Source organism: Oncorhynchus mykiss, chromosome 16 (assembly GCF_057628025.1).
Source record: "Oncorhynchus mykiss isolate SJ-2025 chromosome 16, ASM5762802v1, whole genome shotgun sequence".
NCBI classification, from domain to species: Eukaryota; Metazoa; Chordata; class Actinopteri; order Salmoniformes; family Salmonidae; genus Oncorhynchus; species Oncorhynchus mykiss.
The window spans coordinates 68,608,329-68,635,875 of NC_143037.1; the positions used below are offsets into that span (position 1 = coordinate 68,608,329).

The 27,547-nt window shown below is 43.6% G+C and overlaps 1 long non-coding RNA gene across 2 annotated transcripts in view; it reads right to left on the bottom strand.

The window, feature by feature from the left end:
• Window positions 1-3,223: 3,223 nt before the first annotated feature.
• Window positions 3,224-27,547, bottom strand: part of LOC149976969 (uncharacterized) — a 51,715-nt gene continuing 27,391 nt past the window's right edge. Inside the window, exons 1-2 of one of the 2 annotated variants that reach the window (XR_016487057.1) lie at window positions 10,150-10,451; window positions 3,224-3,610 (exon numbers count right to left, since the gene is read on the bottom strand). This is a non-coding gene — a long non-coding RNA (uncharacterized LOC149976969). Of the gene's footprint in view, window positions 3,611-10,149; window positions 10,452-27,547 lie in introns of those variants that run through there. The other variant, XR_016487056.1, reaches the window with a different exon arrangement.

Sequence of the window (27,547 nt, forward strand, 5' to 3'; positions counted from 1 at the left end):
GCATAGAGCTGCCAGTTAGCATAGAGCTGCCAGTCAGCAAGGAGCTGCCAGTCTGCAAGGAGCTGCCAGTCTGCATAGAGCTGCCAGTCTGCATGGAGCTGCCAGTCTGCAAGGAGCCGCCAGAGCTGCCAGTCTGCAGGATGCCGCCAAAGCTGCCAGTCTGCAAGGAGCCGCCAGAGCTGCCAGTCTGCAAGGAGCCGCCAGAGCTGCCAGTTAGCATGGAGCAGCCAGGGCCGCCAGTCAGCATGGAGCAGCCAGGGCCGCCAGTCAGCATGGAGCAGCCAGGGCCGCCAGTCAGCATGGAGCAGCCAGGGCCGCCAGTCAGCATGGAGCAGCCAGTCAGCATGGAGCAGCCAGTCAGCATGGAGCAGCCAGAGCAGCCAGTCAGCATGGAGCGGCCAGAGCTGCCAGTCAGCATGGAGCAGCCAGTCAGCATGGAGCAGCCAGAGCTGCCAGTCAGCATGGAGCAGCCAGAGCAGCCAGTCTGTGTCGACCAGTCTCTTCCAGATCTGCCAGTCGTCCAGACTCTTCCAGATCTGCCAGTCGTCCAGACTCTTCCAGATCTGCCAGTCGACCAGACTCTTCCAGATCTGCCAGTCGACCAGACTCTTCCAGATCTGCCCGTCGTCCAGACTCTTCCAGATCTGCCAGTCGTCCAGACTCTTCCAGATCTGCCAGTCGTCCAGACTCTTCCAGATCTGCCAGTCGTCCAGACTCTTCCAGATCTGCCAGTCGTCCAGACTCTTCCAGATCTGCCAGTCGTCCAGACTCTTCCAGATCTGCCAGTCGACCAGACTCTTCCAGATCTGCCAGTCGGCCAGATTCTCCCAGATCTGCCAGTCGTCCAGATTCTCCCAGATCTGCCAGTCGTCCAGATTCTCCCAGATCTGCCAGTCGTCCAGATTCTCCCAGATCCGCCAGTCAGCCAGGATCTTCCGGATCCGCCAGTCAGCCAGGATCTTCCAGAACCGCCAGCCAGCCAGGATCTGCCGGATCTAACCACCTGCCTGAGCTTCTTCTCAGTGCTGAGCTTCTTCTCAGTGCTGAGCTTCCTCTCAGGGCTGAGCTACCCATCTGTCCCGAGTTACCTCTGTCCCGAGCTGTCCCTCTGTCCCATGTTATCATTGTGGTGGGTAACCTATTTAGGGACGTTTAGGAGGGGGATTAAAACTGTCATGGAGTGGGGTCCACGTCCAGCGCCAGAGCCGCCACCGCGGACAGATGCCCACCCAGACCCTCCCCTATAGGTTCAGGTTTTGCGGCCGGAGTCCGCACCTTGGGGGGGGGGTACTGTCACGCCCTGACCATAGTTTACTTCGTATTTTCTATGTTTTGATTGGTCAGGGTGTGATCTGAGTGGGCATTCTATGTTTCATGTCTTGTTTGTCTATTTCTATGTTCAGCCTGATATGGTTCTCAGTCAGAGGCAGGTGTTCGTCATTGTCTCTGATTGGGAACCATATTTAGGTAGCCTGGGGTTCACTGTGTGTTTGTGGGTGATTGTTCCTGTCTATGTGTTTTTCACCAGATAGGCTGTTTTAGGTTTTCGTTACGTTCATCACGTTCTTTATTTTGTAGTGTTTGCATTGATTCGTGTTTTACGTTTGTTCATTAAAACATGGATCGCAATCTACACGCTGCATTTTGGTCCGACTCTCCTTCTCATACGGAAAACCGTTACAGTGTGTGTGTGTGTGTGTGTGTGTGTGTGTGTGTGTGTGTGTGTGTGTGTGCGTGCGTGCGTGCGTGTGTGTGTGTGCGTGCATCAAGGATGAATACTGAGTAATAAAACAGACATTTCTGACTATTATTTGTGGTTGTAACTCACAGAGTGGGATAACAACATTTGGAAATTGCTCTATTAATGACAATCACATCTAGCTTCTTGTGCTTCTGAGCTGAAATCTGTAGAGAGAATAGCTTCATTGTTACTGTCAGTCCAATATTTCAATTAGCTTCAGTCTGCCTTGGGATGGAATGAGGAACTGTGAACAAGATCCTTTCCAAATAAACAGGGTCTAGTCTCTGAGCTGACTGTGTGATTTAGTGAGATAAGAACACTCTGAGTCTTTAAACACTTTCTTCTTCTCGTTTGGGATTTTCTTGACTCAGTGTAAATGAACTAAGCTAGGTAGGTTGACTGCATACAGAGATCCAGCTGACAGTGTATGAGCATGATACTATGTAAACAAACATTTAGAGAACTCTGACCTGTGTGTGCGTGTTAGTGTGTGTGTGTGCGTGTGTGTGTGTGTGTGCATATTAGTGCCTTCAGAAAGTAGTCATACCCGTTGACTTATTCCACATTACCCCATAATGACAATGAGTCAATATATGTTAGAATCACTTTTGGCAGCGATTACAGCTGTGAGTCTTTCCGGGTAAGTCTTTCCGGGTAAGTCTTTCCGGGTTAGTCTTTCCGGGTTAGTCTTTATGGGTAACTCTGTCCGGGTAAGTCTCTAATACCTGGATTGTACAATATTTGCCTATTGCCTATTATTCTTTTCAAAATGATTCAAGGTCATTTATCATTGCTAGACAACCATTTTCAAGTCTAGCCATAGATTTTCAAGCAGATTTAAGTCAAAAGTTTAACTCTGCCACTCAGGAACATTCACTATCTTCTTGGTAGGTTTGGCCTTGTGTTTTAGGTTATTGTCCTGCTGAAAGTTGAATTCATCTCCCAGTGTCTGGTGGAAAGCAGACTGAACCAGATTTTCCTTTAGGATTTTGCCTGTGCTTAGCTCCATTCAGTTCCTTTTTTATTTGTAAAAACTCCTTAACGATTACAGATAATTGTGTGGGATACAGAGATTAGGTAGTCATTCAAAGATCATGTTAAACACTATTATTGCACACATTATTGCAACTTATTGTGACTTTTTAAGCACATTTTTACTACAGCTTTTAATTTTTAGTTCATTTGTAAAATGTATAAATATATAATTCCACTTTGACATTATGGGGTATTGTGTGTAGACCAGTGACAAAAAAAATTGTAAATTTCCTCCATTTTAAATTCAAGCTACAGCACAACAATATGGCAATAAGGTGTGAGTACTTCCTGAAGGCACTGTATGTGCGCTCTTTTAAACTGGTACCATTGGGAAATACAGTATAGTACTGTACATTCTTTTAACATATTAGTATTATTTAAACGCTTTGATTCATGTAACAGCACATGCCATTTTAACGCAATGCACTGATAATGCAGACTATCTCAAAGCCTTAATAACTACTGCATGATATTAACAGACATCAAGGCAATTGTCATTTATTTCTGATCCTAGAATAGCAGAAAAACAAATAACAAACTGTGATTCTATTCTAAAACATCAAACAAGGAGCTTTGCACCCGCACAGCATATGCATATTGTATTATTCTTTCTCTTCTGTTTTTTTCACAATAAGCAATGACAAAACCTCACTTTGAATGTGAACCCCATGTATTAGCTCAACATAATCAAAGTCTTCCTCTTTGTCGATTTCTTCCCTGTGATCTTTATACTCTAGCCAATGTCCCAGCGTCGTCCTGTGCTGCCGGAGTAAACAAGCCCCACATCGTGTTTTGAAGCTCTTCTCTGCTCTGCTCTGTGCGGGGGATTTGAATCTGAATAAAGCGAGAGAGAATTAAACAAAAGAAAAATTACAAGAGGAAAAGGCAACACATAGAGAGAGAACTCCTAATATCTCCCCGTCTCTCTCTCTGTGTCTCTCTGTGTCTCCCTGTGTGTGTCTCTCTCTCTCTCTCACACACACACACACACACACACACACACACACACACACACACTTGTGTACTGTCTGATTTCATTCATGTATGAGTGTTTGTTGTTGTGTTTGTGGGGGGGTCTCAGAGGGTGTGACTGCTGTTGACTGGAATCAATTGACCTATAACTTAATTAATGGAATCTGTTGATGTGATGTGGTGTGGTTTTGGCACTCTTTTGATAAACTGGTCTAATCTGGTGCCCACACACATATCATCCCCGGGTTAGGTCTCTTAAACGCTGTCCTTCATGCCAATAGGCTGTTCTTTGGTGGTGGCTTATTTATTTGTGTCATAGTGTTTGCTCCAGCCCTACTTTAAATGACTGGGATCATTCGGACAGACAGACAGACACACACACACTTTCTCATCGTTTCATGACCTCTGCTTAGCCAAGACATCAAAGCGGTGAGAAGAGGAGAGGTCTAGCTCTGCCTCTATGGGTCCTAGTTAAGCAACAGGAGACCAGCAGCCAAATCAAACATTTAGAAATCTAGGTTACTGGCACGCATGAATTTATAACCCTGTTATTTCATATGTGGGAGGGTGACACAGTGATTTGAAGCTGGGGGACTGATATTTTCTGCTTCTGCATACCATAACCTGGTTTTCCAGAAATCTGCTGTGACAGACAGCTGATTCTCTTCTGTCTGTCTCCTGCTGTTTGTTTTTTGCATTTTTATTTTATTTTGAACCTCCTTCACACACACACACACACACACACACACACACAGTAAATCACTTTCATTTGTTTTGCGGTGATGAATTTAAGCTCCCTCTTTCTCTCTCTCTTCTGTCATTAAAATATTAATCCCATAGTTATTTAGGTTCCTGAGCTATTGTTTAGCCATGCATACTCCCCTGAGCATGGGGCATCAGGACAAAAGGACAGCAGGCCAGCTCTATAAATACAACAGAGTATGTCAGTCTGCTGTGCTCTGCTGTGTCCATACAGTACCCCTGGGCTCAGTACACTGTAATTCTGACAGCCAGAGTCTTGGGGGAGGGATATATACAGACACACTACTGGGAGGTGCCACAGGTCCCATTCAGATGTTTAAGAGTAGGACGTACACACAGACGCACCCACACACACGGAAACACACACATGCCTTTACGCACATGCACTTACGAGCACACACACACACGCACGCACACACACACTTTGTCAAAGTAATTGAGGAACTTTCACTTTGGTTTTGACAGAAAGAGGTCTATGAGTGAGCAAATAGCTGGCAGGTAGTGCCATGCATCTCCATGAAGATAACACATTAACTTTGGTGATGCAATTTACCTAAGAGAATGGGTCCATGCAGATGGAGGAATTATATTGCTCAATGTGTGTGTGTGTGTGTGTGTGCACGTGTGCCTTGCGTGTGTCAGCCTGAAGAGGATTTGAGGTGATTTATGCACAGGCCTTTTTTCTGGTGAGAGTTCAGTCCTGGTGCCTGCAGTTAAAGGTAAACTCCTCTAAATTAGACATTTTGTCTTCTAGTCAAGTCTCCCTCATTGATATTCATGGTTTATTATTATAATGAACTACATCTAGATTAGATGGCATTGATAAAGGTCTACTACTCAGACTTTTTTTGTGCTGTCTAAATGCCTCCCTCATCTTTATTCATATATTATTTTTAACATGTTTTTCCAAATCATTCTAATCTGACTTTTCTGTGCTGTATTTGAGATCTTTGTACACCTCTTTCATCTCATATACACAAATATGACATCATCGCTGAGTGCTAGAGAGAAAGCTAGAGTAAGAGAGAGAGCTAGAGAGAGAGAGAGCTAGAGAGAGAGATAGCTAGAGAGAGAGCTAGAGAGAGAGAGAGATAGAGAGCTAGAGAGAGAGAGAGAGAGATAGAGAGCTAGAGAGAGAGAGAGATAGAGAGAGAGAGAGAGCTAGAATGTTTACTGTTCATTTTTATTGTTTATTTAACTTTTGTATATTATCTACCTCACTTGCTTTGGCAATGTTAACATGTTTCCCATGCCAATAAAGCGCCTTGAATTGAAATTTTATTGAATTGAGAGAGATAGAGTGAGAAATAGGTCCCCCCCCACATAATACACTCTTTTAGCAAATATGCTATCTAGAACCTAAAATGGTTTTTCGGCTGTCCCCATAGCATAAACCGTTGAAGAATCCTTTTGGTTCCAAGTAGATCCCTTTTTGGTTCCGGGTAGATTCCCATTCCACAGAACCCAGAAGGGTTCTACCAGGAACCAAAAAGGGTTCTCTAGTGGGGACAGACAAAAATAACTTTTGGAATCCTTTATTCTAAGAGTGTAGACCAATAGAAGATGAATTGGTATGTAAGGGGGGGGGGGGGGGGGGGGGGGGCTCATGTCTTTTCACCCTCCACCCCTTCTCTGAAAGGCCTTCATGTGTAATCAGCTCTGACTGTAACCCAACAACACCTGCTTAATTGTGCGCACATGGACTCCTTCATAGCAGGGCTGCCATAACTATTTAACCAGCGGTCTTTGCCTGTCTGTGTCATCCCAGCCTTCTTTTCATTGTGTTCTGTGATTCTGAGAAGGGCAAGGTGGGAGTTTGTGTAATGGACCTGTCAAACGTTCTCCATGCCAGGCCAGACTGTGTTTGGAAATATGATGACAGTCTCAGTTTCATGGGTTGTCTCAGGACGTGATCAGGAATAAGGGCAGCTATTATCTTCTCTCATCACTGATGTGATGTGATTCCTATAGCAGCATTGTGGTATGTACAGTGGGCATGTTGAGATGTAAACATGACTGTTTGTTTCACCCCGACCCTGACCTTTAAGTCAGCAGTAGAGAGCCCTACATGCTAGTTCAGAACATCTCTGCCAGCTCTGTGAGATATAGGACACCCATTCTGAATAGCCCAGGTTGAATTCGAATGTCAGAGTGATGGCTTTGATAAGAGCTACATCCATTTACATTCTCAGGTGTCAAATTATGTCTGAGAGAAGAGACAAATTGCCCCCAGGTTACAAACCCCAGTGGCTGGTTTTGATGTTCGTCATAGCCTTTCAAACAGTATACCACTGAGGACACACAGACTATACCTATGTCTTCACTGACACCCGACTACCTATATAAAAACAGGCCTAGAGCTTCTCTCCATTTAGGCCAGTGACCAGTATACAACCTGATAAAAAGTACACTTTATACTTCAAGCAATCATTGTCAGACCATAAATACAATCACAAAGGAATTACCTTCCTTTTATGTGGTTAATGAGTATTTAAAAACCTTGTATCCCTCATAGAATTCATCATCAATTGCATTTGAATGTATTCTTGAGATAACCGATCCATGAGAACTCTGACATACCGTACATTAGGCTACCAGGAGACAGCTTTTCAAGGCTCAGGAGAAGACCCAGATGCAGACAGTTTCGAAGTAACAAAGGTTTATTACAAAAACAGGGGGGGAAGGCAAACGACAGGTCAAGCAGAGGTCAGTAATCCAGAGCAGAGTCAGAAAGGTACAGAACGGCAGGCAGGCTCAGGGTCAGTAATCCAGGGAGGTGTGACAAGGCAACTCTTTGTGTGGAGCCGGTGTAGAAGTTGGGGACAGCCTAGCTCTGTTTGGGGACAGCCTAGCTCTGGTTGGGGACAGCCTAGCTCTGGTTGGGGACAGCCTAGCTCTGGTTGGGGACAGCCTAGCTCTGCCTAGTTGCATGAGATCGGGAAGAGGTGAATCGGCAGACTTCGGAGACTCTCGGGGAACTCAGGTAGCCTCGGGTCCTCTCGGCCACGGAGACATCGGGGGCTTCCGGGATGCCTCAAAGGAGAGGTGGAATCGTTGGGCGGGAAAGTGGAATAGGACCTCCTCTCCTTCCTACGTTCGCGTAGCTGCCCATCAATCCGGATGGTCAAGACAGTGAGCAAGTCGAGATCCATTGGTATTTCCTGGGCCACTAGCTCGTCCTTCACTTCCTCCCATAATCCGTGCAGGAACGTGTCGAACAACGATTCCAGGTTCCAGGCACTCTCCGCTGCCAACATGCGGAAATCCACCGCATATTCTGCCACACTGTGGGAGTCTTGTGGAAGCTGAAGTAATTTCCAGCAGCCTCTCTCCAATACAATGGAGAATCAAATACCTTCTTCACCTCCACCACAAACTCCTCCAGACTGAAGCATACGGCCGACTGTTGTTCCCAAACGGCTGTAGCTCAGGCGAGAGCCCTCCCAGACATCAGCATGATGAGGTACGTTATCTTCTAGAGGTCCGAGGGGAAGGAGGAGGGCTGCAGCTCAATGATGAGAGAACACTCTCATGTTCCCGACTCTCTAGTGAAGCATTCCAGGGGAGGTAAGTGGTGTTCTCGGAAACCCAGGAGGCCTGGGAGGCTTCACTGCTAACAGCCGGTTAACTGAGGGGCTGGGAGGTTACTGTTTTGGTAGGCTGCCTGACAGACAACCTGCGGAATTGCTCCAGCAATGTGTTCAATGCGCAGTCATGGCGTTCGGACAAGGTCTGGAACCCTTCCATAAGACCATGAAGCAATGCCTCGTGCCATACAATGGTGGCTCCTTGGGAGGAGACGGCATTGTTGGAGCTGGTCCAAGTCTGCTTGGTCCGTCATGGCCAGTTCATACTGTCGAGGTTCAGGAGAAGACCCAGATGCACAGAGTTTCAAAGTTACAAAAGTGTATGACAAAAACAGGTGGCAGGCAAACAACAGGTCAATGGTAGGGAGATGTCAGTAATCCAGAGCAGAGTCCAAAAGGTACAGAACGGCAGACAGGAAAGGCTCAGGGCAGGAAAGGCTCAGGGCCAGGGCAGGAAAGGCTCAGGGCCAGGGCAGGCAGAATGGTCAAAACCAGGATAACTAGAAAACAGGAACTAGAGAAAAGACAGGAGCAAGAGAAAACCACTGGTAGGCTCGACGAAACAAAACGAACTGGCAACAGACAAACAGAGAACACAGGTATAAATACACTGGGATAATGGGGAAGATGGGCAACACCTGGAGGGGGTGGAGACGAACACAACGACAGGTGAAACAGATCAGGGTGAGACACAGCTAGGGGCTGGTGTTGGATTCATACATAACATACAGTAGGCTATCAGGAGACAGATGATGGACAGATGATGGTGTTGGACTCATCTGATTTATTCCACATTGAAGCATACACCATTAATTTCCCCCCTTACAGTTCACAGATCAGGTAAGCAACCACACCAACTCACTTTCATGTTACTGACTAGCTATCTCAGATGATATATGTAAAATCCATACCACGTAGGAGCTCTCTCTACTGAACTTAAAAGACCTTCAAAAGAATATGCCTTTCTTTCTCTCTCTCTCCCACTCATCCGCTGTTGTTGTTACTGCAATATTCTCTCTAGGATACGATTATATAATTCCACATCATAAACAGGCATCATTATTCCTGCCTTCAATTCCTTGAAAAGAATGCTACATTTTTATGTTTATGTTTGTGTAAGCTAAAGGAGTCTCCAGTACAAGATGCTGAAATCCTTTGGTTGCATATCCTAGACTTCTGGCTGGTTGAATCTGATCCAATCGTGGATGTGGCGTGAAATATGGGCTGTCAGAACTACAGATGGTAGAGATTATCATGGGCCATATTTTATACCTGTAATTGATTCCTTATCAGGCTCTTATCAATATACACTAAGATGCCATTTGAACTTCTCCCTCCCTCCCTCCCTCCCTCCCTCCCTCCCTCCCTCCCTCCCTCCCTCCCTCCCTCCCTCCCTCCCTGATCTCTTCTCTCAACTGCAAACGTGTGGCTTCTCTCTCTCTCTCTCTCTCTCTCTCTCTCTCTCTAAGCCCTGGACACGCTTTGCAGGGCATCATGGTTAATATTAAAGTTAGCTGATTTGCATGTGGTAGAGCCTCAGAAGACCCGCCTGCACGCTCCTCACCCTGTTCAGCCTCACTCAGCCCTTTGAACAGATAAAAACCCCAGAGGAATCATGGGAAACATTTTTACCAGTGGAAGTGATTTCAGAGTTGAGTTGCTGGAAAGAATGAGGCTAGAATGAGCAGCGCAGTCTCTATCAATCTAGCCTACACTCTCTCGCTCTCCCCTTTGCATAGACTACCTCTACTCTCTTCTGCTGCTCTCTCACTTACTCTAGTTTAGAGTGACATTTACACTCAATAGGTGACATTTTAACTCTACCAAACTGCACAGATCTTTTCGAACACCAGGAATGTAGTTGGCTTTGTGAGTATGTTGTGTTTTCCTTAGCAATGTCTTGAATTCTGGAGCATGAAGTTCTGTGACACCACTGTTCATCATTAATTAACTTTAACACTCCACACTCATAATCCCTGAACATAAACAAGTTAAAGGAACACACAATGGTTATTGTAACATTCAAGTTGATTTTCCATTTGTAATACATACCTGTACATGGGATAACTGTTCACAAGGCCTCAGTTTAAGTAGATCTCTCCACTCTGGTACCTGGTATTCATCCTTCATCTTAGCCAATGAGATGTCATACCTGTATTGTCACACTGCATTCATCTCTCTCTCTATCTCTTTCTCTCTCACACTCTCACTCTCTCTGATGCTCACTCTCACTCTGTCTCTCTCTTTCTCAAAAGGCAGAAAGATGAAAGAAATGCAGCATGAATTCTGGCTCCAGACGTTAGAAATGGCTCAGACTTCTGACTGATGAATAAATAAACACACTCCTCTGTTTCCTCCCTTTTCTCTAGGACTCTCTCTCACCCCTTCCCCCTCTCCCTCTCCTTCTCCTTCTCCCTCCCCCTCTCCTTCTCCCTCTCTCACCCCTTCTCCTTCTCCCTCTCTCACCCCTTCTCCTTCTCCTTCTCCTTCTCCCTCTCTCACCCCTTCTCCATCTCCCTCTCCCTCTCTCACCCCTTCTACTTATCCCTCTCCTTCTCCCTCTCCTCCTTCTCCTTCTCCCTCTCTCACCACTTCTCCTTCTTCTCCCTCTCACCCCTTCTCCTTCTCCCTCTCCCTCCCTTCTACTTCTCCTTCTCCCTCTCCTTCTCTCACCCCTTTGCCCTCTCCCTCTTCCTCTCCCACCCCTTCTCCTTCTCCCTCTCTCTCTCCCTCTTATTCTGAGGCTTTATGATGCAAACCTTTCTCTCTCTCAGGGAAACAGATTACGTAGTGAATAGAGAAAGAGTGAAGTGTTTTGTATTCATTATAAGAAAAAATAACAGATCCTTATGTAAGTGGTACCTTGATGATATATGTCAATTCAGAGATAGCATTATTCCTGTTCCAGAACAACTCAATAATAATTGTATCCCTTGTCAATGTTTTGTATGTTGGGATAAACCATTCCTGCCCAAACACACACAGAAACACACAGACAGACACAGAAACACAGAGACAGACACACACTCAAAATATACTGTATGCTTAGCACCTTACAATGGTGACTGGATTTTTTTTTTAAAGCACTGTTCTCCCCTAGTGCCTTCCATATATTCATGAAAGATGTTTAAATGAGCCTGATGAAAAGAGGGGGATTTTCCTGTATTGAAAGTGGTAGTTAAATAAAGAAATCATGCTGAGTCAGTGGGAACAAAAGTAGGCATATGGTTCTTTTTTCAGAGAAATCTATTTCAGCAAAGCCATTATTTGCTTAATTAAAAAACCCTCCAAGCCAAGGTGAGCACAGAACAGATTCAAGGTTGTGGGGACAATGTGAAGATGAGAGGAGCAGAGGAGGAGAGGAGTGAGGGATGACTGATGGATAGAGCAGGATATAGAAAGACAAAGTGGAGGATCCAACATGTGTTCATCAGATTACACTGGAATATAAGAACACTGTTAGGTTTTTACATGGTAATACCCAGACCAAGGTTAAATACAGAATGTCAAAGTCAGACTGAGTTTTTAATGAGAGTATGGAAACCCAGGAAGTTGTTTGAAATAGGTTTTAACTTGTGCAATGTAATGAAAAAGTATTGTATTATACATAGTTTGGATGGGGGGGGGGGGGGGGGGGGGGGTTCTGATGAGCATTGATCCAGGATGATTCAATTATGTATTTATTTAGGTCCCATGTAGCTCAGTTGGTAGAGCATGGCACTTGCAATGCCAGGATGGTGGGATTGATCCCCACAGGGGAATAGTACCAAGAAGTATGAAAATGTTGCACTCTCCACTTTAAATTGCCCTGGATAAGAGTGTCGGCTGAGTAACTAAAATGTCATTTAAGCAGCTTATAGCTCCACTGTGTCAGGAACCATTACCAACATCAGTGAATGATGAAACCATCCTACAGTCAGGACAGATCTGTGCTGGGATATGGGCCCCAGTGATGGTTTGGTTCAGCTTTGAGGCGACAGGAGATATGGGAAGAGAATGGAACATTTATTCATTCAGGATTATGATATAATACATCATCACAGATACCCAGAGGATGGAAAGGCGTTTGCCATGGTTGTGGGTTGGGACTTGTGGCAGTACAGCAGCTTTGGTCAGTATAGGAATATGGCTGCTCCTGTGTGCTCCTGACAAGAGCACATTTGATAAGTGCAGTGCAGCTCAACAATCCCAATTCAAATCTATCATATATTAAAATGAAAGTTAGCTAGCCCTTGTCGCTTCAACTGACGCAGTCTTACTCCAGATCAAGCCTTCCGTTCGCTCCCAGAGCCAGACATAAGGTACGTATCTCCCTTCTAAGCAGTGGTGTAAAGTATTAAGTAAAACTACTTTAAAGTACAACTATTTTGGGGGCGTATCTGTACTTTACTTTACTGTTCATATTTTTGGCAACTTTTACTTTCACTTCCCTACATTCCGAAAGAAAATAAAGTACTTTTTACTCCATACATTTTCCCTGACAACCAAAAGTACTCGTTACATTTGACAGGAACATTGTCCAATTCACACACAAATCCCTGGTCATCCCTACTGCATCTGAACTGGCAGACTCACTAAACACAAATGCTTCGTTTGTAAATGATGTCTGAGTGTTAGCCTCTGGCTATCGTCAATAGAAAAATAAAAAATCTATTGTGCCGTCTGGTTTAATGTAAGGAATTTAAAATTATTTATACTTTTACTTTTGATACTTAAGTACATTTTAGCAATTCCATTTACTTTTGATACTTAAGTACATTTTAGCAATTCCATTTACTTTTGATACTTAAGTATTTTAAAACCAAATACTTTTAGACTTTTACTCAACTGGTACTTTACTGGGGGACTTTTACTTTTACTTGAGTCATTTTATATTAAGGTATCTTTACTTTTACTCAAGTATGACAACTTAGTACTTTTTCCACCACTGTTCTAAGCCTTATGGGAAGACCAGTCTAGCATTATGATGACTTGGCCCCCACTTCAGTAATTAGTGTGCTCACTGAATAAAATGGTACAGTCAACGAGTTGTGAAGTGGGATTATGCATTGATGTGTGAGAGAACATAACCTAAGCACTGAACTATTATTAGCTTCTATTATTAGGTTGTATATTATAAAAGGTAATTGTTGAGTTACCAAATACCTTCCTACAAAATCTAATTCACATCTTACTATAACAGCTGTCTCCTCTCCTCTCCTCTCCTCTCCTCTCCTCTCCTCTCCTCTCCTCTCCTCTCCTCTGGAATTGTTCTACTGTTATGTTCCCATGATGAGTGTTGTGTCTCATGTGTATTGGACCAGAACGTCAGCCTGAGTGTTAGCAGTGATTGCTGTGTTCAGAGAGGAACACAAGTCCTGATCACTCATTAATGGGAACAATAAACAAAGTTTGGATTCTCTCCATTCACTGTCACTCTCCTCTCCTCTACATTCACTGTCACTCTCCTCTCCTCTCCATTCACTGTCTCCTCTCCATTCACTGTCTCCTCTCCTCTCCATTCACTGTCACTCTCCTCTCCTCTCCATTCACTGTCACTCTCCTCTCCTCTCCATTCACTGTCACTCTCCTCTCCTCTGCATTCACTGTCACTCTCCTCTCCATTCACGGTCATGGAAATTCAGCCATATTGGCCAGGGAGAAATCCAAACCAGTCTAATCTGAATGAATGGCAGTAGAGGGAAATAAAAGCAGGGAAGTAAAAGCAGGGAAATTAATTAAGGCATGTGATATATCAGAAATTGTCTAATAGAATTATTGTAATACACAAGTATTGTCATAAATACTGTTCATATGGGTTTTATACAATCATTTTTTATAAATAACCTATAAACTATATGTAAACAGACCATAAATGTCACATTTTAGTTTTTTTGGAAAGCTGTGAGTGCTATTGCATAATATCTTATCACAGCACTGGCAAACCATGGTTGACCAGCTCCCTGACCACAAGGGCAAAATGTATCCACCGTATGAAGATTTCTGTCCGTTCTCTTATTCAAATTCCTAATTCTATTGTCTCACGACTCATACATCAGGCCAACTCCTAGTTCCCACGTCTGCATCCTTGCCGAAGGCTGCAATCAGAACAGTGCTCCGGGCGTTTAGCGCCATGGCTAACACCATTCCTCTTTTGTCCCCTGGTGCCTCCAGCCCACAGACTGATTGTAGACACCTTGGGAGAGGAGAAGAGAGGAGGAAAAGGTCAAAGAAAGATTTAGAACTTTGCTCTTTCTTTCCCAGACTCCCCTGTTACTACTAGGCTATAGCTGTGAGTACAAAATACATTCAGGCTCATGGAGGAAAACGGAAGACCAGTAACAAAGGATAACTAGTATACTAGAAATTCTGAATTGACATTTTCAGAAGTTTTTTTGCCCAGCCAAATAAATTGTGCTGTCATTTGTAAATAGCAGTTGCCCTCTATGCCTCTTGCCATTCTTCCCTGGAGATGACGAATAGGTTGATAGTTTGTTCCCAATAGCAAAGCCATGCCAATTTAGAGCAGTGAATGAAAGATAGGATAACAGAGATAACAACGTGAAGAACTCTCGTCCCACGGCACTTCACTCATCTACCTGTTAATGGAAATACACACACACACACACACGCACGCACACACACTGCTAAAACACACACACCATGAGTCTGTCTCTCCCTGTAAATAACATACATCTAACATCCACACCAAACAAACACCTGTAGCTCATATTTATCCCGAGTCAGATGCTTTTAGCATCACTGTGTGTATTGTGACATTGCAAAATTATACCTGACCATGTTAAATATTTGATCAAAGTTGTGCTGGCTGGTTGGCTGTCTTGAGTTTGATATAGTAACTCTAAGCCAATGGCTTGATAAAAGACTCCGATGGCCGCTCTCCTGCTGTATGTCAACTGAAGAGCTGTCATTTGCTTTTATTGGCCGTGTCCATTTTCCATTCATTTTAAATAAGGCTTTATTCACTTTGGGGCTGCTTTGGGAAGTGTGTTTTATGTTGTCTCCACCTCTTTCCCATTCAGACACACGGCCTGGCCTGAGAACCTATTGCTCATGTTAACAGCCGACTGCTGACACTTATTTCCTAAACTAGTTTCAGGAGTACTTCTACATTAGATGCAGTGCACTTGTTCCAGATATTGAAGAGACATTGTTCCCCAAAACATTTATCAGGACTGGTAATCAATAAAGAGAGTCCACTAGTGAGGGCAGAGACCTCTAGAGTATTGAATGCAGGGGGAAAAGGTGTCTACCCTGCAGGTTCTTACACCTGCAACATTCACTCAGACAAAACTGGATGTACTGGGCCACAACATTCACTCAGACTATAACTAGAGGTTCTGGGCCACAACATTCACTCACAGTATAACTAGAGGTACTGGGCCACAACATCCACTCACAGTATAACTCGAGGTACTGGGCCACAACATTCACTAACAGTATAACTAGAGGTACTGGGCCACAACATTCACTCACAGTATAACTCGAGGTACTGGGCCACAACATTGACTCACAGTATAACTAGAGGTACTTGGCCACAACATTCACTCACAGTATAACTAGAGGTACTGGGCCACAACATTCACTCACAGTATAGCTAGAGATACTGGGCCACAACATTCACTCACAGTATAACTAGAGGTACTGGGCTACAACATTCACTCACACTATAGCTGGAGGTACTGGGCCACAGAATTCATTCACACTATAGCTGGAGGTACTGGGCCACAGAATTCATTCACACTATAGCTGGAGGTACTGGGCCACAGAATTCATTCACACTATAGCTGGAGGTACTGGGCCACAGAATTCATTCACACTATAGCTGGATGTACTGGGCCACAGAATTCATTCACACTATAGCTGGAGGTACTGGGCCACAGAATTCATTCACACTATAGCTGGAGGTACTGGGCCACAGAATTCATTCACACTATAGCTGGAGGTACTGGGCCACAGAATTCATTCACACTATAGCTGGAGGTACTGGGCCACAGAATTCATTCACACTATAGCTGGAGGTACTGGGCCACAGAATTCATTCACACTATAGCTGGAGGTACTGGGCCACAGAATTCATTCACACTATAGCTGGAGGTACTGGGCCACAGAATTCATTCACACTATAGCTGGAGGTACTGGGCCACAGAATTCATTCACACTATAGCTGGATGTACTGGGCCACAGAATTCACTCACACTATAGCTGGAGGTACTGGGCCACATAATTCATTCACACTATAGCTGGAGGTACTGGGCCACAGAATTCATTCACACTATAGCTGGAGGTACTGGGCCACAGAATTCATTCACACTATAGCTGGATGTACTGGGCCACAGAATTCATTCACACTATAGCTGGAGGTACTGGGCCACAGAATTCATTCACACTATAGCTGGAGGTACTGGGCCACAGAATTCATTCACACTATAGCTGGATGTACTGGGCCACAGAATTCATTCACACTATAGCTGGAGGTACTGGGCCACAGAATTCATTCACACTATAGCTGGATGTACTGGGCCACAGAATTCATTCACACTATAGCTGGATGTACTGGGCTTCACTTCTTTAGTTTTTTGTACAATTTAGCAGATTTTTTTTGTCATTCGAGTTCAATGCAGTAGCTCCTTCTTCTCATAGACAACCTGATGAATGGGTTTGGGAACTGTAGAATAAAATAACTACTACCAGGTATACTTCCTTCCAGTTTCTCAGATTTAAGAAATGTGTGTGAGCATTTGTGTGCGTTTGTCTGTGTGCGTTTGTCTGTGTGTCTGTGTGTGTGTGTGTGTGTGTGTGTGTGAAATGAAGCAGTGGCTATTGGCATGCTGACATTCCCCTGCAGAGTTCTTAGTGTTCTTTGTGTCTGTCAAAATAGTAATGTCAGGGTGACTAACACAATGAAGTCAATCAGAGAATAGATGCATCCATGTGTGAATGATATTTCAATGCATTGTATTCTCTCTCTCAATTCAATTATATTTATTGGCATGGGAAACATGTTTATTTTTCCAAAGAGAGTAAAATAGATAACAAACAAAAGTGATAAACAATCAGAAATCAACAGTGAACATTACACTCACAAGAAATAATTGAGGCATTTCAAATGTTATATTATGGCTATGTACAGTTTTGTAACAATGTGCAAATAAATAGTTGAAGTATGAAAGGGAACATAAACAGATAAATACATAATACATAAATACATAAATACATAAATACATACACATACATATGGGTTGTATTTATAATGGTGTTTGTTCTTCACTGGTTGCCCTTTTCTTGTGGCAAAAGGTCACACATCTTGCTGCTGTGATGGCACACTGTGGTATTTCACACAATATATATGTGGGTTTAACTAAATTTGATTTTGTTTTCTAATTCTTTGTGGTTCTGTGTAATCTGAGGGAAATATGTGTCTCTAATATACATTGGGCAGGAGGTTAGGAAGTGCAGCTCAGTTTCCACCTCATTTTGTGGGGAGTGTGCATATAGCCTGTCTTCTCTTGAGAGCCAGGTCTGCCTACGGGGATCTCTCTCAATGGCAAGGCTATGCTCACTGAGTCTATATAGTCAAAGCTTTCACAGTGGTCTGGTATTCTGCCACTGTGTACTCTTTTTAGGGCCAAATAGAATTCCACTTTGCTTTGAATTTTGGTTAGTTCTTTCCATTGTGTCAAGTAATTATATTTTGCTTGCCTGGGGCTCTGTGGGGTCTGTTTGTGTTTGGGAGCAGAGCCCCAGGACCAGCTTGCTTAGGGGACTCATCTCTAGGTTCATGTCTCTGTGGGTGATGGCTTTGGTATGGTAGGTTTGGGCATCATTTCCTTTTAGGTGATTGTAGAATTGAACAGCTCTTTTATGGTTTTTAATCATTAGCAGGATTCGTCCTAATTCTGCTCTGCATTCGATATTTGGTGTTTTACGTTCTACATGGGGGATATTTTGTGTCTTATCATGTGTACATGTGTTTCTGTGGCTGTGTGTGTCTCTTCACAGTCCCCTCTGTTCCATAAGCTGTATTTTATCTGTTTTATTTATCTGATTCTACTGCTTGTATCAGTTACCTGATATAGAGTGCCATGTAGACGTTGCTCTATGTAGTACTGTGTGCCTCACATAGTCTGTTCTTCACTTGGGGATTGTGATAAGACCTCTGGTGGCATATCTTGTGGGGTATGAATGGTATGAACTACTGGCTGTGTGCTAGTAGTTTAAACAGACACATCGGTGCTTTCAGCATGTCAACACTTCTTGTAAAAACAAGTAATGATGAAGTCAATCTCTCCTCCACTTAGAGCCATGAGAGATTTACATGCATATTAGTAATGTTAGCTCTCCGTGTACATTTAAGGGCCAGCCATGCTGCCCTGAACTTAGCCAAATGTAATTGTCTGAGGTCCCTCTTTGTGACACCTGACCACACAACTGAGCAGTATTCCAGGTGAGACAGAATTAGAGCCTGTAGGACCTGCCTTGTTGATACAGTGGTTCTTCCTGTTAAAGTTGCGTAATGCTGCCGCAGAACTCTGGCACGTTATTTAATTGTCAGCCATTGTTGCCATTGTTGGCATCTTTGAGAAGCATTTGACTTTTTGTAATATTGGCTGTACTAGAGAATTTAAAGTATTTTTTTGTAAGAACATAGTATATGGGATTGATTTAAAATGTGGCTTAATTCATTTAATTCATATTATGGTGTTTCTATTCCAAGAAAAAACGAAACCCTCAGTGTTTCCGTTAGGGAAAATCTGGCACTGTACAACGTGACCGTTTCCACACCCTAATTGTAATCTAACCAATACCCAAACAGAGATTCAGTGAAAATAAAAAATCTCATTGATTTATCAAGACCAGTCCCCATGCTTGTCTCAGAGCAGTGCGAAACGGTGCTGAAATAGTTGACCACACCCGGGTGGCTATTGCTTCAAATCCTATCATAACATTTGGATGACAGCGGGCCAGAACATCATACGTATATAATATTAGCACAATTAATTGGCCTACACTACAAATGTAACATGTTTAACACATATGATTAGTACATAATACATTCAGTGACAATAAGATAATGTTTTTGATCTGATTACGCTCCTAATATCACTTTGTCTCTATTCAATTTTAATTTTTGTCTATTTCTTTGTGCGTTGATTTGTTGGGAAAAATAGGTCTACGTCACCTACTGTAGGCTACACTACTTTTTGTAACATTAACATTTGTTGAGAACAATTTGCTTGATAGCTAGAGAAAATGTCACTCTCAAAAACTATCAAGAAGCAAGGGGGAGAATGAAAATCGAAGTTTCAGAGAAAAATGTCCTGAAAGATATGTGTGCATCTCTCCATCTTTTCCCAATGCCAAGCCAGTGTGTCTTATTTGCAATGAAAATATTGCTGTTTGCAAATAATTAAATCTCAGACAAACTATGAATCTAAGCATAGAACTTTCAGCGGCCTCCCCATCCCATACAGAGGCCCGACGCAGAAAGACTGAATCATTTAACTGCAAGCTGATGTCTTTTTGCAGACATAATCTGTAACTTAAACGGGTTAAATCTGCAGTTACAACAAAAAGGCAAAACAGTCTTGGACAAGGTAGAGAAATTTGAGTCCTTTAATAGGAAACTTGAGTTGTTCAATTTACATCTGTCATCTGGAAGGCTACTGCATTCCAGCACACTGAAGAAACGACAGGCACAGGGACCAGGCCGCAGCATTGTCACAGAGGTGATGGAAGATTTCATCAAGCATCTGAGGGACAACTTCTCCACCAGATTTGAAGACTACCTTATGCCCAAGGATATCATTGCGTTTGTCCGTGATCCTCTCACAGTCCGCCCGGGTGGAGGATTCTCCTCCCTCGCTAAGAAAACGATACCCTCGCTGGATGAGGTTTTTAAAATTGAAATATAACCTTTATTTACCAACATGCCTCCAGCTGTCCACCACTACTGTAAATAAAAACATTGAATATCTAAGGGGCTTTTATATAATTATAAAGCAGGGTTAATAATAACAATATTACTTTTCCCACTTGTTAAAGGTTCCAATTGATACAGTTTTTTATGAATTAGTATATTTGAGTTCAAGCACAATATTTGTTGTATTATTTGTTCTGTCTTTTCTGGTAGATTAAACTGAAATCGCAACCAACGTTCTATGTCTTGTTTAAAAAATAACCATAGTATTCAAATAAACGACAGTGAGCGATCAGGTAGTGCCATAGAAAGAAGCTGTCTTGATGAAAACGATGTCCATTTTGTTTGTTCTCTTTGGACGCAATGTCATTTTGCTTTAGATAAACAGCACGTTTTTGAATGGTAACTGTGTTAAGGGTGGAGCTTGGGGCGTGCTGAATAATACTGGAAAGGTGTGACTTTCAGGTTAAAATAGGCCATAAGTATACAGCAGATCGCTGATTGTCCTCACTTTAGTTATGCTGTAATAACATACTGTAGCACCATGACCAGGATCTCTATTCATTTAAGTGAGCAGATTAGGGCTTTCAGGAGGAACGGAAAATCTACTGGAGACATTTCAAAAATACTGGGAGACTTGGGGATTTTGGTCACGGACAGTGCTATTCACAAACACTATCATCAGATGCCTGTGTTACGCCGAACTCGAAAGCCCAGGAAAATGAACAGGTACAATAGGCTACAATACTGTAAAGTAGGCCTAATAATGCTACAAATAATGCTTAAATAAATCGACTGCTGGTCTTTACTGTCTGCTGCACATTTTTCATTGTATTCCATTTCCAACAAGACTATTCAAGCGATCAACTCACTAATGGATGAAGATGAGCGCTCGGCAAAGGCAATCTGTAACCTGTTGGCATCATGGCACAACATCTACATCGCTCTAATCACAGTCAAAAGACAGTTGAAGAAACTTGCATGGATTTATGGAAAGGCTCGGTAAGACATTTTCTATAGTATATGTCCTTTAAGAATATTAACTATGTGTGTTTTCTTGTTTTGTACTGTTCTGTAGTTTCGACCCAATGATTCGTCTGACAAACAAAGAACTTTGCGTCCTGCAGGTCCAGGCATAGATCAAAGCTGGCGAGACATTCAATAACGCCATCTTCACAGACGAATCAACCGTGGCCCTTGAGCAATTGGCTCAAAATTGCTACAGAAAAAAAGGAAGAAGATCAAGCAAGCCGAGTCCCAAGCATCCCCTCAAACTCCATGTGTGGGGGGAAATTTCTCGCCAGGGACCAGGCCCATATTTGATTTTTGATGGTATGTTTAGCTATTTACAAAGCAAAAGGTACATCAAATATTGTAGCCCACACCTCATGGACTGCTATGTGTTTCACAATAGTTCACTGTTGCCTCCTTTTTCAGGTATCATGGCTCGAGACTTCTTTGAGGAAGAAATCATCAAGAGATATGCTGCCCCTATGTCAGAGAGGTGCTTCTGGGACCACATTGTTTCTTTCATCAATACATGTTTTGGTCTCCTGATTTAAACCCGACCAAACTTGTTTGGAATCAACTAAAAACATTAAATCCGTAGCTCTGCCAACGCCTACAAGCAAAAAATAACTGGTGAAGGCGAAGACGTTTTGACTTGAGAAATTGACGATACAACAATGCAACAAATACATTGATCATCACAACAAGGTTTTACCCGTGGTTGTAGAGCTGGGTGGAAGTGCAACTAAAATGTAGTTTAAATAAGCATCTGCATTTCTTTTTTTTCTCATAATTGTATTAATGGTGGAATAAAGATGTTGATGAAGAACTGTTAGGGCCAAATGGGGGGACTTTCACACCTACAGCAGCCGGGCAATGAAGAGTTTCGTGTCAATTCATAAACCATGTGCCATGGAATCTCTTCCCAACTATTTTGCAGTCTATATGGCTCTCCGACACTTTGCGGTTGCATGACGTCTTGAGTTTGAAACGTAATACTTTAGAGTACTTAATCATAAAATATATTGCCAATTCTGGGAGTTTCACACCTCCAGTAGCCGGGCTATGAATAGTCTATTGTCCTGCTAATAGGAAACACTGTTTTTATGATGGGCTACACCTGCTACAGCACTACAGTACTACAGTACACTTGTGAAAACCTGTTTTCAAAATGCCACCAGCTGTACATCACTACTGTTAATAAAAATACAGCTTCTTGTTTACATTCTTTATTGTAAATCACCATGTCACAAATACTTTGTATCTACCTTTCCAATGACTTTTAGAGTTTGGGATTTGCAAATGTACGCTGTGAGAATATCTAATAATAATATATAATAATAATAATATAATAATTGCTTTGTAAATAAGTAATAATAATTGCTTTGTAAATAAGGATGCATTATGAAAGGAATATGACATGTGGAAGAGACGATGGGAAAAATGTTCCTTTTAGAGACTATAATGCTGTACATGGCGTCCAGGTCATTTTAGTTTCTCTTAGAATAAAAAGCTTATTATAACAACATTTTAGTAAGTAACATGCTACAGTCCAGTTACAACTTGTTCTGATCAAGTAGAAACAAAAAAAAAGAAGTGTCTTTTTTCATTGTTTATTTAGTGGCACAACAAATATGAATTCATGTTTACAAAACAATTTACCAAACAAAACACATTACAAAATTGCAACATTTTTTAAAATGTAACCTTTATTTAACTAGGCAAGTCAGTTAAGAACAAATTCTTATTTACAATGACGGCCTACCCCGGCAAAACCAAGATGACGCTGGGCCAATTGTGCGCCGCCCTATGGGACTCCCAATCACGGCTGGATGTGATACAGCCTGGATTCGAACCAGGGACTGTATTGATGCCTCTTGCACTGAGATGTGCTACACAATGAAAAAAAATGGAAAATAAATAACTAATGAAATGTTAATTATATAAAGCAGCCCGTGTCGGCCCGAGCCCGATCATCGTCAAGAGATATGCTGGTGTCACGACTTCCGCCAAAGTCGGTCCCTCTCCTTGTTCGGGCAGTGTTTAACTTGACATTAGGTTTATGCAGTTTTACTAAGCGATACATAAAAAAAGCCACGTTTGACACGATTACCTAGACATACAGACTAGCTCCATAGACAGACGTGTGCTATATGGCAGACCAATCCAAACTCACCTCTCGGCATGTCCAGCCCACTCATTATCTCAGCCAATCATGGCTAGCGGAAAGGTTGCCTCTTTTTTCTGTGGCTAAACCAACTAGGCTCCTAATTTAACAATTTGATTCATATTTACAGATGGAATACACGTTTGTTATTAAGGCACATGAAAGTTCACATGCTCCAGAAGGCATTTCTGCCAAAAACACATTTTGATCAAAAAAATATTTTTTACTTTCAAACTGCTCCCCTGTAAGTCGTGACTTGTGACATATGCCTGGTTTCAAGAAACAGGTCACAAATGACCTCAAAGTCCCGCTGGATGATCTCAATCGCAACCACTTTAGTGTTGTTAAAAATGGCAGAGAGGTACTTTATTATGGACAGACTTCTCCTCATTTTAGCTACTGTTGTATCATTATGTTTTGATCATGACAGTTTACAATCCGGAGTTATAACCCAAGCAGTTTTGTCACCTCAATTTTCTAAATTTCTACATTATTTATTACAAGATTTAGTTGAGGGTTATGGTTTAGTGAATGATTTGTCCCAAATACAATGCTTGTAGTTTTGTATTTTATTTTTAGGACAAACTTATTCCTTGCCACCCATTCTGAAACTAACTGCCTCTCTTTCTTAAGGGCTCTCGAGTGTCGCAGCGGTCTAAGCCACTGCATCTCAGTGCTTGAAGCGTCACTACAGACACCCTGGTTTGATTCCAGGCTGTATCACAATCGGCCATGATTGGCGGTGCGTGTCATCTGGTTTTGGCCTTTGTAGGCCGTCATTGTAAATACGAATTTGTTCTTAACTTCTTGCCTGACTTGCCTAGTTAAATAAAATAAGTGTTGCAGTGATTTCACTCGCTGTAGCATTTGATGTGTATAGTGTTGAGCAATCCGCACACATAGCCACACTAGCTTTAGTCAAGGCCAGTGGCATGTCATTAGTAAAAATGTAAAAAGGTAAGGGGCCTAGACAGCTGCCCTGGGGAATTCCTGATTTTACCTGGAATATGTTGGAGAGGCTTCCATTAAAGAATACCCTCTGTGTCCTGTTAGATAGGTAACTCTTTATCCACAGTATAGCAGGGAGTGTAAAGCCATAACACACACGTTTTCCCATCAGCAGACTATGATCGATAATGTCAAAAGACACATTGAAGTCTAAAAAAAACAGCTCTCACAATCTTTTATCATCAATGTCTCTCAGCCAATCATCAGTCATTTGTGTAAGTGCTGTTCTTGTTGAATGTCCTTCCCAATAAGCGTGTTGAAATTCTGTTTGTCAATTTGTTTACAGTAAAATAGCATTGTATCTGGTCAAACACAGTTTTTTCCCAGAGTGTACTAAGGGTTGGTAACAGGTTGATTGGTTGTCTTTTTGAGCCAGCAAAGGGGGCTTTACTATTCTTGAGTAGTGGACTTACTTTTTCTTCCCTCCAGGCCTCAGGGCACACACTTTCTAGCAGGCTTAGATTGAAGATATGGCAAATAGCAGTGGCAATATCGTCCGCTATTATCCTGAGTACAGTGCCTTGCGAAAGTATTCGGCCCCCTTGAACTTTTCGTCCTTTTGCCACCTTTCAGGCTTCAAACATAAAGACATAAAACTGTATTTTTTTGTGAAGAATCAACAACAAGTGGGACACAATCATGAAGTGGAACGACATTTATTGGATCTTTCAAACTTTTTTAACAAATCAAAAACTGAAAAATTGGGCGTGCAATTTTTCCAGCTCCAGCTGTCTTTCAGGCATTAGTCAATGATGTCCTGAGAGACATGCTGAACATCTTTGTTTTCGTTTACCTTGACGATATCCTGATTTTTTCACCGTCACTCCAGATTCATGTTCAGCACGTTCGACGTGTCCTCCAGCGCCTTTTAGAGAATTGTCTTTTTGTGAAGGCTGAGAAGTGCACTTTTCATGCCTCCTCCGTCACATTTCTCGGTTCTGTTATTTCCGCTGAAGGCATTAAGATGGATCCCGCTAAGGTCCAAGCTGTCATTGATTGGCCCGTCCCTAAGTCACGCGTCGAGCTGCAGCGCTTTCTCGGCTTCGCGAACTTCTATCGTCGTTTCATCCGTAATTTCGGTCAGGTGGCAGCTCCTCTCACAGCCCTTACTTCTGTCAAGACGTGCTTTAAGTGGTCCGTTTCCGCCCAGGGAGCTTTTGATCTCCTCAAGAATCGTTTTACATCCGCTCCTATCCTTGTTACACCTGACGTCTCTAGACAGTTCGTTGTCGAGGTTGACGCGTCAGAGGTGGGCGTGGGAGCCATTCTTTCTCAGCGCTCCCTCTCTGACGACAAGGTCCACCCATGCGCGTATTTTTCTCATCGCCTGTCGCCGTCGGAATGTAACTATGATGTGGGAAACCGCGAACTGCTCGCCATCCGGTTAGCCCTAGGCGAATGGCGACAGTGGTTGGAGGGGGCGACTGTTCCTTTTGTCGTTTGGACTGACCATAGGAACCTTGAGTACATCCGTTCTGCCAAACGACTTAATGCGCGTCAGGCGCGTTGGGCGCTGTTTTTCGCTCGTTTCGAGTTTGTGATTTCTTATCGTCCGGGCTCTAAGAACACCAAGCCTGATGCTTTATCTCGTCTCTTCAGTTCTTCAGTAGCCTCCACTGACCCCGAGGGGATTCTCCCTGAGGGGCGTGTTGTCGGGTTGACTGTCTGGGGAATTGAGAGGCAGGTAAAGCAAGCGCTCACTCACACTCCGTCGCCGCGCGCTTGTCCTAGGAACCTTCTTTTCGTTCCCGTTCCTACTCGTCTGGCCGTTCTTCAGTGGGCTCACTCTGCCAAGTTAGCCGGCCACCCTGGCGTTCGGGGTACGCTTGCTTCCATTCGCCAGCGTTTTTGGTGGCCCACCCGGGAGCATGACACGCGTCGTTTCGTGGCTGCTTGTTCGGTCTGCGCGCAGACTAAGTCCGGTAACTCTCCTCCTGCCGGCCGTCTCAGGCCGCTTCCCATTCCCTCTCGACCGTGGTCTCACATCGCCTTAGATTTTGTCACCGGACTGCCTTCGTCAGCGGGGAAGACTGTTATTCTTACGGTTGTCGATAGGTTCTCTAAGGCGGCTCATTTCATTCCCCTTGCTAAGCTTCCTTCTGCTAAAGAGACGGCACAAATCATCATCGAGAATGTTTTCAGAATTCATGGCCTTCCGTCAGACGTCGTTTCGGACAGAGGTCCGCAATTCACGTCTCAATTTTGGAGGGAGTTTTGCCGTTTGATTGGGGCTTCCGTCAGTCTCTCTTCCGGCTTTCACCCCCAGTCTAACGGTCAAGCAGAACGGGCCAATCAGACTATTGGTCGCATCTTACGCAGTCTTTCTTTTCGAAACCCTGCGTCTTGGTCAATTACAGCTCCCCTGGGCAGAATACGCCCACAACTCGCTTCCTTCGTCTGCGACCGGGCTATCTCCTTTTCAGAGTAGCCTCGGGTACCAGCCTCCGCTGTTCTCATCTCAGTTCGCCGAGTCCAGCGTCCCCTCCGCTCAGGCTTTTGTCCAACGTTGCGAGCGCACCTGGAAGAGGGTCAGGTCTGCACTTTGCCGTTATAGGACGCAGACTGTGAGGGCTGCTAATAAGCGTAGAACTAAGAGTCCTAGATATTGTCGCGGTCAGAGAGTTTGGCTCTCCACTCAGAACCTTCCCCTTAAGACGGCTTCTCGCAAGTTGACCCCGCGGTTCATTGGTCCGTTCCGTATTTCTCGGGTCATTAATCCTGTCGCAGTTCGACTTCTTCTTCCGCGATACCTTCGTCGCGTCCACCCGGTCTTCCATGTCTCCTGTATCAAGCCCGTTCTTCGCGCCCCCGCTCGTCTTCCCCCCCCCCCCCATCCTTGTCGAGGGCGCACCCATCTACAGGGTCCGTAGGATTTTGGACATGCGTCCTCGGGGCCGTGGTCACCAGTACCTCGTAGATTGGGAGGGGTACGGTCCTGAGGAGAGGAGTTGGGTTCCCTCTCGGGACGTGCTGGACCGTGCGCTGATCGAGGATTTCCTCCGTTGCCGCCAGGTTTCCTCCTCGAGTGCGCCAGGAGGCGCTCGGTGAGTGGGGGGGTACTGTCATGTATTGTCATGTTGTGTCTTGTTTCTGTCCTTTCCTTTCACCCTGTCTCCCTCTGCTGGTCGTACTAGGTTACCGTTTCTGTCCCTCTTTCCCCCAGCTGTTCCTTGTCTTCTCTGACTACCTCATTCACCCCTTTTCCCACCTGTTCCCTTTTTCCCTCTGATTAGGTCCCTATATCTCTCTCTGTTTCTGCTCCTGTCTTTGTCGGATTCTTGTTTGTGTGTCTCATGCCTGAACCAGACTATCATCGTGTTTGCTGCAACCTTGTCCTGTCCTGTCGG